The sequence below is a fragment of the Alligator mississippiensis genome, chromosome 5 (assembly GCF_030867095.1).
Source record: "Alligator mississippiensis isolate rAllMis1 chromosome 5, rAllMis1, whole genome shotgun sequence".
Lineage (NCBI taxonomy): Eukaryota > Metazoa > Chordata > Crocodylia > Alligatoridae > Alligator > Alligator mississippiensis.
The window spans coordinates 72,118,173-72,131,051 of record NC_081828.1 but is presented as its reverse complement, the minus strand read 5'-3'; positions in this window follow the sequence as shown (position 1 = coordinate 72,131,051).

The window sequence follows — 12,879 nt, the reverse complement described above, 5'->3', positions numbered from 1 at the left end:
GATGCAGGCCCCCGATCTGCCTGCCGGATCACAGGATGCTGCTCCTGCTCCCTGGCTTCTGCTTGTCAGCAACTTGAGGTGCAGTTTCCTAGAAATGCCTGTACCTATTTCCTTGAAATTTGTCAGGCTTCATGGCCTCAGATGGGGATACCATCCCTACAAGTCTAATCAGAATCAGCCAAGAAATGACAAAGTTATAGGCTATTTCATGCTTTCCCATTATAGCCTATGGGCAAAACGTTGAAACAGCATCAAAACAGTGAAACTGTTTCGATGAAATGAAACAGAACAGTGCTTTCAAAGTGAAACAAAACTCAAAATGAAACAGTTCCATTCAAAAGTCAAAACAAGTCAAAGCGGAACACCACTGTTTCACACAGCCCTACTGTGCATTAGCACTGGCTACTGTGCATTTATATAGTACCTCATATTAGAGGTACTAAACTTAATGCACAGTAGCAACAGTACATGAATACACATGTAGACATGCCCTATGTCCACTTACTTGGCTATTATGTAGAATAGAATTGCAGCATAGAGTTCCAAACTGATCCCTGCAACTTAAAGTTTTGTTAGATTTGGATGAACGTTTGAAATTTGAATGCTTTTGTGACATTAACCTATAGTTATTCTTAGGTTGCCTTATCAATATTAGGATGATTTTACAGGAAAACTGAATGACTGGATTCACTGCAGGTCCACATACACAGTTGCACTCTGCACTGTCTTTCTAGAATGGCTTTACGTGGGGAATGATGGTGTAACAGGGAACCCTAGCCCTGTTACAAAGAGACAGTGTGGTCCCTTTAAACCCAGAACCTTCCAGTCATGGCTGGCCAGTCAAGTAAGGGTTAAGGCTCAAGTCCTGCCAGCTGGTCAGGTGACAGGAAGAGGAAGGCAAGGATCCTACAAATGGCAAGTGGAGAAGGCCAGCAGGGATGGGGATTTCCAATGACTATGGTGCTATGTCTGCAGTCTCTGTTGGAAGACTGCCATGCTGTGAGCCATCCTCATGATAATCTAAAGTAAGCAGGCATGCTGCCTCTCTTATTTCTGTATTATCATTTTTTCATTATATGGCCATAGAAGGCTATGTTTTGTGTTGGATATTAAGACTGGTGGTTTGGGCGAGGCTATTTGGGGAAAGAGGAGGCCTCATTGGGGGCCCACTGTGGTGTGGGGACCCCAGTGCCAGGGAGGGCACAGTATTCAGGGGTGAGCTGACCCCAGCACCAGAGAGGGTGCAGGAGCCTGAGTGAGTTTTTTTTTTTTTTTTTTTTTGAGAGCTAGAGCCTGGGAGTCAAACCCTGATTGTGGGTCTTTGACTGACAGGCCTAGCTAGAGAGAGAAGGGGTAGAGCCACAGTGGCTGAGACCCCAACATAAAGAGGAATTTTACAAATACCATCTACGAGGCTTCAGCTGCAGTGTAGGGGAAGAATGGAGCTGCAGATAGCACCCCCTGGTATCAGGGCATAAAATGGACAGCTTCCTGTTTAATTAACAACAATTAATTAACAACAAGGCATAGCAGGTGAGAAGGCGGGTGGTTGGCTCATAACAGGTGGGTGGGGCCACCAGTAGATGGACCCCAAGCAGGCCCCCTGTTACAGATGGAAATCTGATGTTCCAAAGTTGTTGAGCACCCACAGTGCCAAATGAACTCCATGGAAGCTGTGGGTGCTTCACCTAAATTCTAAAGGAGAAAAAAAAAATAGCATCTAATCCAGTCACCATTAATGGAAGAAATGTGTAGTTCAATCACTGCACTTAAAGGAGGAAGCAGGTTTATGATCTGCTCCATCCCTGCAGGCTTGTCTGTGGCATTATGTGTTTTTCTCTAGTGTATAGTTTTTATTGTCTACCCAGCCCCTAACTGTGAGGAGTGTAGAGCTGATAATAATTTAAAGGCTTTAAATAAAGGCTTAAAGGCTTCTGAAATAGTGGATTTCAACTGAATCTGAATGAGATGTGTTTAAAAGGTTTCCACCTACAATAATCCTTTCATGGTGAAATGGTAAGAGCAAAAAAGGAACCATGAGCTGAAACTGAAAAGCTGAAGTGGAAAAAAAGATGAATAGTAAATATTAAAACTGTTCTGGGGAAGGCAGATGATGGGGACAGTTTGCAGCCTTGCTAATGATGGTCTGACTCACTGTACAGCACTGTGAGAATACTATCTAACCTACTTAATATATGACATTAGTTAGTGGCAGTCTATAGATTTATTTCTTTTTTTTTAAGTTATTCTCTCTGTAAATAGATTATTGATTTAGGGGTTATTGTTGGCATGACTGCCAGTAGGAGGTAGAAGTCCAGACGCATTTGAAAATCCCAGTAAACAATTAAATACTTTAAAGAAATCTGGCCCTCTTTGACCAGTGATTAGGAAAGGTTTGAATTCCAGGACAATGCTATTTTATAGCAAGAAGAGAAATGAAGGTCACAGATGTAGGAGGTCAATGTCTTATTTCAGAGCTGGGTCCTTTATCTGACCTGAGTAGTGAAGATTGAGTGGTGCAGTGGTCCAGATTCTCTGCTTTATGAAAATGTTGATCCAGTGAGATCTGACTCCTACAATCAATCATTTCCTTGTCACTATGGAAATCTATGTAGCACAATCACACTATTTTAAGGTGATGTTTGTGACCATTACTTTGTATTCTTTTCTTTTATATTGTATTCCTTCCCCTCAGGCCTTTATTCAGTCTAGAATCAAAAGTCAGTTTGGATCTTTCAATATAACCTTAATGCAACTAGCAAGTAGTACTAGTCCAGAATGACATAGGCTTTTCTTTTAACCACAAGAGCCTGTGGCCTTGTTAAGTGCCATCTGGCCTTATGTCCTGACTATTCTCACGTATGTATCTTTAATTACAATGGTCCTGGCCTGGTGCTGAGTTAGTGAAGGGGCTGTTAACCTTCTGCAGGTTCTAATCTCATTTATTTCAGTAATGTTACTGGTTGTAGAAAGCATTGCCAGTTCTGGTAATGTGGAGTCTATGATAAGTCCCAACAAGGGTTAATTTCTTTCATAGATCCACTGTTAGGTTCTGAGCAAAACTGAAACTTCAAAGGCCAGCCTAATGAGGCAAGAAGAGCGTGATGTTGTGCCATCATAAAGCATTACAGACTATCAGATCATTCTCTGATGTTCACATGATCAAATGCTTACTTTACAAGCAGCTGGAGATGGCCATCTGCAGTTGCAGACATTTCCATGTGTTCAGAATATGCATGTGGCAAACATTGTGCAGTCAGGTGTCATTGTCTTTCCACTACTTGGCATTACAAAAGATGTAACATTTGCATGAAAAATCAATCACTGCAACAGTTCTGGCATTGACAGAAAATGTTGCTATTGTAAGATATGTAAAGTGCAGCTTCCAGCTGACACATGCCCAGCATGGCTCTCATTGGTTTGGCTGGAAAAAGGTTCCCTTACAGGTCACTTGACAAAACCTCTGTTTATTGAATGCAAAGATTTCAGCAATGGTAATGAGTTTTAAGCACAAATACAGATATTAAATAAGAAGCCAATGTCTTAATTACTTAAAAGATACTTGAGGAGCCAAAATGTGTTCTCTGCTTCAGACGTGTAAATCCAGAGAGACTTCATTCAAGTCACTGGAATTGTTTTGAATTTATTACATTGTAATGGAGAGCAGAGTTTGGCCTCATGTATTCAATTCTGTACAAATATTAATTAAGTATTAAGCAGATTACAGTCAGCAGTAGGAGATGCCTTAGACACAGACAGCTTTATGGAAACAGCATCTCTCTTGCTCGTTTCCACCTTTATGAGTATGCATAAAATACAGCGCTGCAAATGGTGTAACATAGTTTGACTTCATTTCACAAGTAATAACTTGAACTGTTAATTAAAGTAAAATCCCACTCAGGAACAAATCCTATTTTGTTACTAAGAAATCACCATGCTAAAGCCATAAGTCAGGGGGGCAATCCTATTTTATCTAAGTAAGTGAACCACAGCTCCTCCAGTTTTTTATAGGAAGTTTCCTACCATATTTACCTGAATCCAAGATGACTTTGAGTTTAAGATGAACTCCCACCATAATCAGATTCCATACATGGAACAATTATAAATTTGTTACAACTTTCCATGAATAGAAATGAATTATTGGAGGGTTGTCTTAAATTCAACCACTCTGCTCACTGCTGCAGCCAGGCAAGCAATGGCAGGGGGCAAGTGGTGGGTGGGTAGACAGTGAGAGGGGTCAGATGTAGGGGACTAAAGAGGCCTAACCTGTGACACATACCTCCTGCACCTTTCCCCCTGCTTTCTGTCCCTCATCGATTTGCCCCTACTGCAGTCTACCCCTTTCTGTACCCCCTATACCTACACCTCCACAGTGCTTGCCCCTTTCCTCTGCTTGTCCCCCTGAAATGCCTGTGCCACCTGTCACCCCCCATTTGTTCACCCTGCTGGGCCCCACTGCTGCCTCCTTACCCCAGCACTGCCACTTACTCTCCTTGTGGCTACAGCTCTATTCGGGCTCAGGATATAGAGCACATGCTCCATCCAGCCTAGCAGCAGCAGTAGTAGTCACAACTCCAAGTGCGGTTGGGGCTGTGGCTGCCATCAGGCAAAGCCAGGCAGGGTCCAGAGCCAGCATATGCTCTGTGGCCTAGGCCAGGCCTGAGCCAGAGCTATGACTGAGAGTAAGAGGTGGCATGAAGGGGCAGAGGTGATGGGGAGCAGGTAGTGGGGGCAGGTGAGAAAGCACTGGTAGAGGTGGGTTGGCAGCACAGGGCAGAGATGAGGTGGGCAGAGGCTTCAAGAAGCAGGTGGGGGTGGCAACAGCTGTGGTGCTGACCCTAACCCTGGAGTCACCTTGTATTCAAATCTAAGATTATAGTTTGGATAGAGATGATCCTGCCTCAGGCAGGGAGTTGGACTTGACCACCTCTGGAGGTCCTTTCCAGCCCTACTTCTCTATGACTTCATGACCCTAAGCTAGGGTTTCCCACCCCCATGTAGACTACATAAAAAATCCACATCTTGGATTTGAATAAATACAGCATTTTTCCCAGGAGGCACAAAGTTTTCTATTCTCTCAACAGAGAGCCTTAGCACAGCCAAAGATACTTCCAAACTTGTGATCTAGTTTCATCCAGATGGCTAAGAGATAGAAATCTACCTAGCCTAATGGTTATGGCACCTGCCCCCTAAGCTGCACCTATTTCTAAATGTAACCCTTGGTGCATGATGCTAACCATGGCTGTGTCCAATTGTTCGGGACCTGGGGTGCCAAGTAGCTCTACCCCCTGCTCAGCTTACCTAGGACCAACCAGAGGCTGCTTTCTTACAATGAAAAGACCTTGCAGACTTTCCTGGGAAAGCAAAGACTCCCTCTCTCCCAGAGCAATGCACACCTTACTGGGCCAAAGAATCATCCCTCTCTTGTTTATTTTCCTGCATCTGATGAATCTTTTCCTCTTGGATTCCCAATGGGTTAGTTTCAACAGGAAGGGTGGAGGATGTGGAGTCAAGTGGAATGCCCCAGAGGTCACTCCTGGGGCTGGTTTTGTTAAATGTCTTCATCAATGAGGGATACCCAGCATGGGTTTCTTGAGGTAGGTCTTGCTTGACCAATCTCATTTCCTTTTATGACCAGGTGACCTATCACCTGGACAAGGGGGAAGAGATCGACATTGTATACCTCAACTTTAAAAAAACCTTCGATCTGGTATCCCACGATCACCTCTTGGCTAAACTGGCTAACTGTGGCCTTGATGTCACCACGATCTGCTGGCTGGGGAACTGGCTCTGCGGTAGGACCCAGAGGGTGGTGGATGACAGGAGCCAATCATCTTGGTGCGCTGTGACCAGTGGGGTCCCACATGGTTCTGTCCTAGGGCCAATGCTATTTAACATCTTCATCAATGATGTGGACATTGGTGTCAGAAGCGGACTGACCAAGGTTCTCCACCTTGGGAGGAAAAACCTGCAGCATGCTTATAGGCTCGGTAGTGCTATGCTGGTTAGCACTACAGATGAAAGGGACTTGGGGGTCATGGTTGACCACAAGATGAACATGAGCCTCCAGTGTGATGCTGTGGCTAGTAAAGTGAGCAAAACGCTGGCTTGCATCCATAGATGCTTCTCAAGCAAATCCTGGGATGTCATTCTCCCACTGTACTCAGACTTGGTGAGGCCGCAGCTGGAGTACTGCGTCCAGTTTTGGGCTCCACAATTCAAAAAGGATGTGGAGAAGCTTGAGAGGGTGCAGAGGAGAGCCACACATATGATCAGAGGTCAGCAAAACAGATCTTACGATGAGAGGCTGAGAGCCATGGGGCTATTCAGCCTGGAAAAGCGCAGGCTCAGGGGTGATCTGGTGGCCACCTATAAGTTTATCAGGGATGCTCATCAGGATCTGGGGGAACGTCTGTTCATCAGAGCCCCCCAAGAGATGACAAGATCAAATGGTCACAAACTCCACTGTGACCGATTCAGCCTGGACATAAGAAAGAACTTCACTGTCCAAGCCCCCAAGGTTTGCAATAGACTGCCACCGGAGGCAGTTCAAGCAACCACTTTGAACACCTTCAAGACACATTTGGATGCTTATCTTGCTGGGATCCTATGATCCCTGCTGACTTCCTGCCCCTGGGGCAGGGGGCTGGACTCGATGATCCTCTGGGGTCATTCCAGCCCAAATGTCTATGAAATCTATGAAATGACCTGGAAGATGGCAGAGTGTACTCTCAGCAAGTTTGCAGATGACATCAAGCTAGGAGGAGTAGTAGATACATTAGAAGGTAGGGCTAGGATTCAGAGCCACCTAGACAAATTGGAGGATTGGGCCAAAAGAAATCTCATGAGGTTCAATAAGGTCAAGTGCAAAGTCCTGACAAAACAAGTAGGACAGACGTAGGACAGAACAATCCCATGGCTTGGCAGCAGCTCTGCAGAAAAGGACCTGGAGGGTTACAGTGGACAATAAGCAGAATATGAGCCAGCAGTGTGCCCTTGTTGCAAAGAAGGCTACTGGCATAAATGGGCTGCTTCAGTAGGATTGTTGCCAGCAGGTCTAGGGAAATGATTATTCCCCTCTATTCAGTACTGATGAGGCCACATCTGGAGTACTGTGTTCAGTTTTGGGTCCCCCACTACAGAAAGGTTGTGGACAAATTGGAAAGGGTCCAGCAGAGGGCAGCAAGATGGTGAGGGGGCTGGGGGACATGACTCATGAGGAAAGAGTGAGAGAACTGGGCTTATTTAGTCTAGAGGAGACTGAGAGGGGATTTAATAGCAACCTTCAACTACCTGAAGTGAGGTTCAAAAATGGATGGAGCTAGACTGTTCACAGTGGTGTCTGATACAGAACAATGAGCAAGAGCCTCAATTTGCAGCAAGGGATGTTTATGTTAGATATCAGGAAGAATTTTCTCACTAAGAGGATAGTAAAACACTAGAACAAGTTACCCAGAGAGGTGGTGGAATCTCTACCCTTGGTGGTGTTTAAAACCCAGTTAAACAAAGATAATCTGTCTGGGGATGGTCCTGCCTTGAGAAAGGGATTGGACTAGATGGCTCCCTGAGGTCCTTTCCAACCCTAATTTTCTATGATTCATTGTGTTTAACACCAATTAGCTTCTAGCTCAATATTTATTGTATGTTCCTGAGACATGGAAAATTTAGGTTTCAACACCCTTAGGGAGATCTGGACTGAGAATTCAAGGTTCCTGTATTTTGATTGTAATGACTAGGCTATTGCGTGAAAGACAAGCACTATTCCTCCTTCTTATTACTGTCAAACTGTTGTAAATTGTGTTTTTTCTCTAAGGTTTTAGCCACTTTTGCAAAACGTATGCATCTCAGTGAAATTGGACTGGAATGGAGGTAAGTAAATTAAATCCCTAAATGGCCATCCTAGAGTATTTTTGGGTGCACAAATGGGCCAAGTGTAAGATTGCAGGGAAATTTTTAGTTTGGTATTGGGACACACAGATAATCTTGGTATTTTAGCAGTATCCAGGATATGTGGGAAAATAGATTTCATTTAGTGAATTAAATGCCTCAAATCTGTGTAAATTCTGCTCTTTGAGGTAAAAAAAAAAAAAGCATCTGGTTATTCCTTAGTGTTATCTACAACCAATGTTCCTTGAATCATGCCTTAAGTGCTTCTCACACCTTTTCCTATTCATGCCATGAACTTTATGCACCCATGTGGGATATGTCTACACCACATCCCTGGCAGTCTCAGGCTGGGATGCTCTGGAGACCATGCTTCCCACCTGATTCAACTTGCATGAGCCAAAAATGGAAATACATTGTTGAAGCCACCCAAGACATACTTCATCCAGGTGCTCTTGAAATCACCATTCCTGACATGCTTGAGAGAGACTATATTGGGTACCCAGAAGTTTCACTGACATATTTCCAGATTTGGCACGTGAAAGTGAGGGTGGGAGGATAAAACATGCTTGTTGGTATTCACTGGGCTTCTGTGGTGCTACAGAGATATTGTCCAAAAATACTACTCGCAGGACTGGGACCTAAACAAGCAGATGAGAAGCAAAGACAGAAGTATTTGCGATGGCAAGTGATTAAAATACTGGACTACCACCCTTTTAATTTAATGTCTTTTTCTTAACTGAAAATGGGCTTTGGATCAGGCCCAAAGAGAGAACTGTTTGCTAAACAGGGAAGCAGTGTGCAGGTCCTTTTAATCTCCCACGTACCACTCCATTCTCCTTCCCCCCCCCCCATTCCATGTAATGAATAAAAAATATTTTCTTGGTCTCCAACCAGCAGTGTTTTAAATGAATGAGTGTTTTAAATAAAGTAGTGTTGTTTGATAACATGTTCTATTAATCCAACTTTCCATTTTTTCTTTCATTGCCAGCATTGATTAAGGGTTGTATTTCTGGTTTTTAGCTGCAAGTAATACACTTATGTGCATACTTGACATTAGCCAGTCATCATTTTTTCTGAAGTCTTTTATAGTTTGCTTTTTGAATGATTTGCTTGACTGCGTATGTACTTAATCCACATTTACCTCATATATGGCGGTTTTTACTGCTTTTAAAAATGGCTTCTTTGTTCCAGCACATTAAGAGGTTATGCATTATTCTGGTAAAAATATTACTATCTTTTTAAAGAGATGTCATGTCAGTGGCACTTCTTATTGTTCATCTTTAAAGAAAAAACATTTGTTGCCACTAATACCCTCAATGTCATAATTTGTTTTCTATGCTGTTGTTCAGCTTTCGAGGGTATTTTGCCTTTTCAGGACAACACCCAAAGAATGTGAAAGCAAACCTTAAAATTTTGGTTCCCTGGGTGGTGCTGGGGAAGGAACGCTTCCTTCTATCAGAACATACCATGCTCACCTCTTTGACACCTGACTTCTTCCTCTCTAATGTTAACATGCCCGTTGGAGACAAGCTGGTGCATTACACATGAACACATGTTATAATTCAATCATTTCTTCTGGAAATAGTATGTTCCACTTTATGGTGTAGCCTTAAGCCATTTCAGGTATTTACCTTCTAGTTCATGAAAGAGTTTTTTTTATTCAGCCAAAATGGCATTTCTTGAAGAAAGGAAATGATAGTGAAGTTTGTGACGAAACAATGTTAAGGTATTACTAACTAAAATGGCAGAGAACACTCAGTCAGATTTGAGTCCTGTCTCTAGCAAAGCCCACTTCTAATTCACACTGGGTAATAGAAAATTATAGCAGAAGAAACAGAAGTATTCCTCAGGTCACATTAGCTCTGAATGATAATTTACTTGTTTATAGATCCTAGTCACACTAACTCATCCCTCAGAATTTTATTGTCATACATTTTTGTGCATTTAACTATTTAAATTCTCTGGAAAATGCATGAGAATGTCTAGATTTGGGACCTAATCCAAAACATGTTGACGTCAATGAACTTTAAATCAAGTCCTAAAACAATGACGGAGTTTGCTATTTGCACCACTGAACAGCTTCCTCTGCAGTTAAAATTACTTGCAAGAGATAGCAAATTCTAGAAATCAATTTCCTGGGAACTTTTGTCCTCAAGGTGGTGAGCAGGTCCTGGCCATATGAACTGGCTTCTGAAATATACAAATTCAACCTGGGTGATGTATGTCTACACAGGCAAAACATTCCTGAAGTGGAATTTTAATCATATAAACTACCTACATGTAGTAGCACAGAATCCAAAATTTCAGGACTTTTGTCTTCAAGGCAAGTAGTCAAGGTTATTTTAACATAGTTTTTCTGTATTTGATAATGCCTATTTTCTGCTGAGGACAAATTAGTTTAGAGCCTGTTCTGCCTTACATTGCAATTATATTTTTCATCAGTAAGGAGCAGCTGCCAATTTACTACACTTTGTGACTTGCATTAGCTTGGTGTACAAGCCAATCTAACAGTAATAAACTGGCTGAACAGGAAGAGCCTTGTTGTTCGCTATTCAGGAGATAGAGAAGGATGATAGGAGCTGCACTGCCTATCAGGTGTAAATGCAAACCCAGTTTTGATTCAACCCTCTGAGGGCCGGGAATGGATTAGTTCCCCCATAACACTTTAACTGCAAACTCTGCAAAACATGATATATTATCATCAAGAGGAAATATGATTCATGTTTTCTTGTATTTGACTGTACTTTCTTTATAGGTATTTTATTTATGATCTACTTTGCCTTAAAAAAAATTAAAAACATGCTGATGATAAAAAGTAATTACATTGAATTTTGAAGATACACAAAAGCAAATAAATGGTGATGGGTATACTTATATTTATAATAGACACATAACTCCACTATAGTATTACAAAACTCAGGAGTCATGAAAAGCCTGTAAAGCCATTGAGTCAATTTCCTTGACAGACAAAGATTGTTCCCTATAGCACATTATCTCATTTAGAATTAGTGGTCACACAAGTAGAGTTTTTAGTCATTTTGAAAGATGACATGTTAAATACCTGTTTTTCTTTTAAAATGTATTGGTTAAATTCTGCATGTTTTTTTAAGTCTCATTATTAAAGATATCCTTAGACTTAAAAAAAGAAAATTGTCTTTCTTACTGTTTGGATTTTCTGTTTCTGTATTTCAGCAGTTGCAATAATTTATCAGACTTCATAATAGTACAAGGCATGATACTGCCTTCATTGACACCAGTGAAACCTTTGTTTCTCAATGAAAATGGCTCCTCTAAGAATTAAAAATTAAATACCTTCCACTTGGTATGAAAGCATATTTCTTTCATCTTCTTTTCTCTAATACATGTGTAATGCATATTTAAAACAAAATAAATATCTTACCAAAAAAAGAAACTGTACTCCACCCATCTGAGGAGAGGATGTGTGGACAATTGATGTTTGTTAGTTATGTTTCTTAATGCACTTGAAAGGCATGCAAATATTATCATACAGAATCCAGCTGAAGAACCTGAATAAAAAGAGAATAGCAATATTTTTGTATACTTACATGAATGTAGTATCGGACCCAAAAAATTACAAGCTCCCTAGAGGGAGATATTGCCATATGAAAATATGAGAATAAAAGATTGAAAGAAGAGAGAGAGAGATTGTATTCATTTCTGGGGGATTATTCTAATCTACCGGGAACTGGAAAATGATAAAGGAAAATAGATAAGGTACAGAACAACTATAGTTGTATATTTTTGGGGTTGGACCAGACATGGCATAGAAGACAAAGTTCTACAATATGGAGAAATTTATAACTGAGGATTTAATATCCAAATTTTACTGTCTCCACAACAATGTGAACATACTGTACAGGAGTGATGGATGGTACCTAGTGCCACTTATTTCCCCCAGGAAACGGGGGTGCATTCATATTCCGCTTATATTTAACTATACTTCTATTGATAATTTGATAGTGTGTAGTATATAGTGATACTTTACAAAAGTGAAAGAATGCAGAGATTAGAAGTTAAACTTAGATCATAATTACAATAAATATATGTCTTATATTTGCAACCTTGGCTGGTAAACTTAAGATGCAAAGAAAATAGATAAAAGCATTTTTTCCACCAATTCTGTAACAGAGCTGTTACTTCAGTCTGTTCTTGCAGTCTATAATTCTGGATAGCAACACATCCCTACAGAGCCTGATAATATTAATGTTTGATGGCTATATAGTGCTTTCAAACCATATACCTAAAAAAGCAGTAATTTATAATTAGAATTGCCTTTAATGTAAATGAGTCATAAATTACAATAGACACTACTATTCTATTATTGCTCTTTATCTTTGAAGTCAGAGACATGTACCATTTAGCTTCCCCTATTCTTGGTATCAGACACATGATGAGGTTACATCTTTCATAATAATTCATGTAATAGTTTACATTATAACCAGGCCTGATTGAACTGCATCATAAATCCACAAGTCTAGTCTGGAAGCTATACAAAACCATCTCATGAAGGGGATGGCATTGTGGGTACAAAGGGGAAGGTTTACTTTTTGCATATCCCTGCTCCACACTCTGCCTAGTGCAAAGGTTGACCATAAGATGTAATAGAAAAGTCCAGTGTATCAACTGGTACCAATACATGGAGAAATTTTTAGGCACCAGCATTACTCTCATATTATAACACCAAATCTTAATATGTCTGCACATGAACCATTTTGCCAACACAAAAGGCACTTTTCTACATGTGCTCCAGAGATGGGGGAGGGGAAGCACTTTTATTAATATAGTGGCTCAGATTGCTGCTCTAATTAAAGTGCCACCATGTTTCCTGTATCAGTGTTCCCACACTTAAATGTCAGCAGGGGTGCTTGAACTAAAGCTTGTTTGACCTTTAGTTCAAGTACTCCTGATGAAATTTTAAAGCAGGGGGGTGCTGATACACAAGATGCAGGAATCCGCCAAAGCACGGCAATT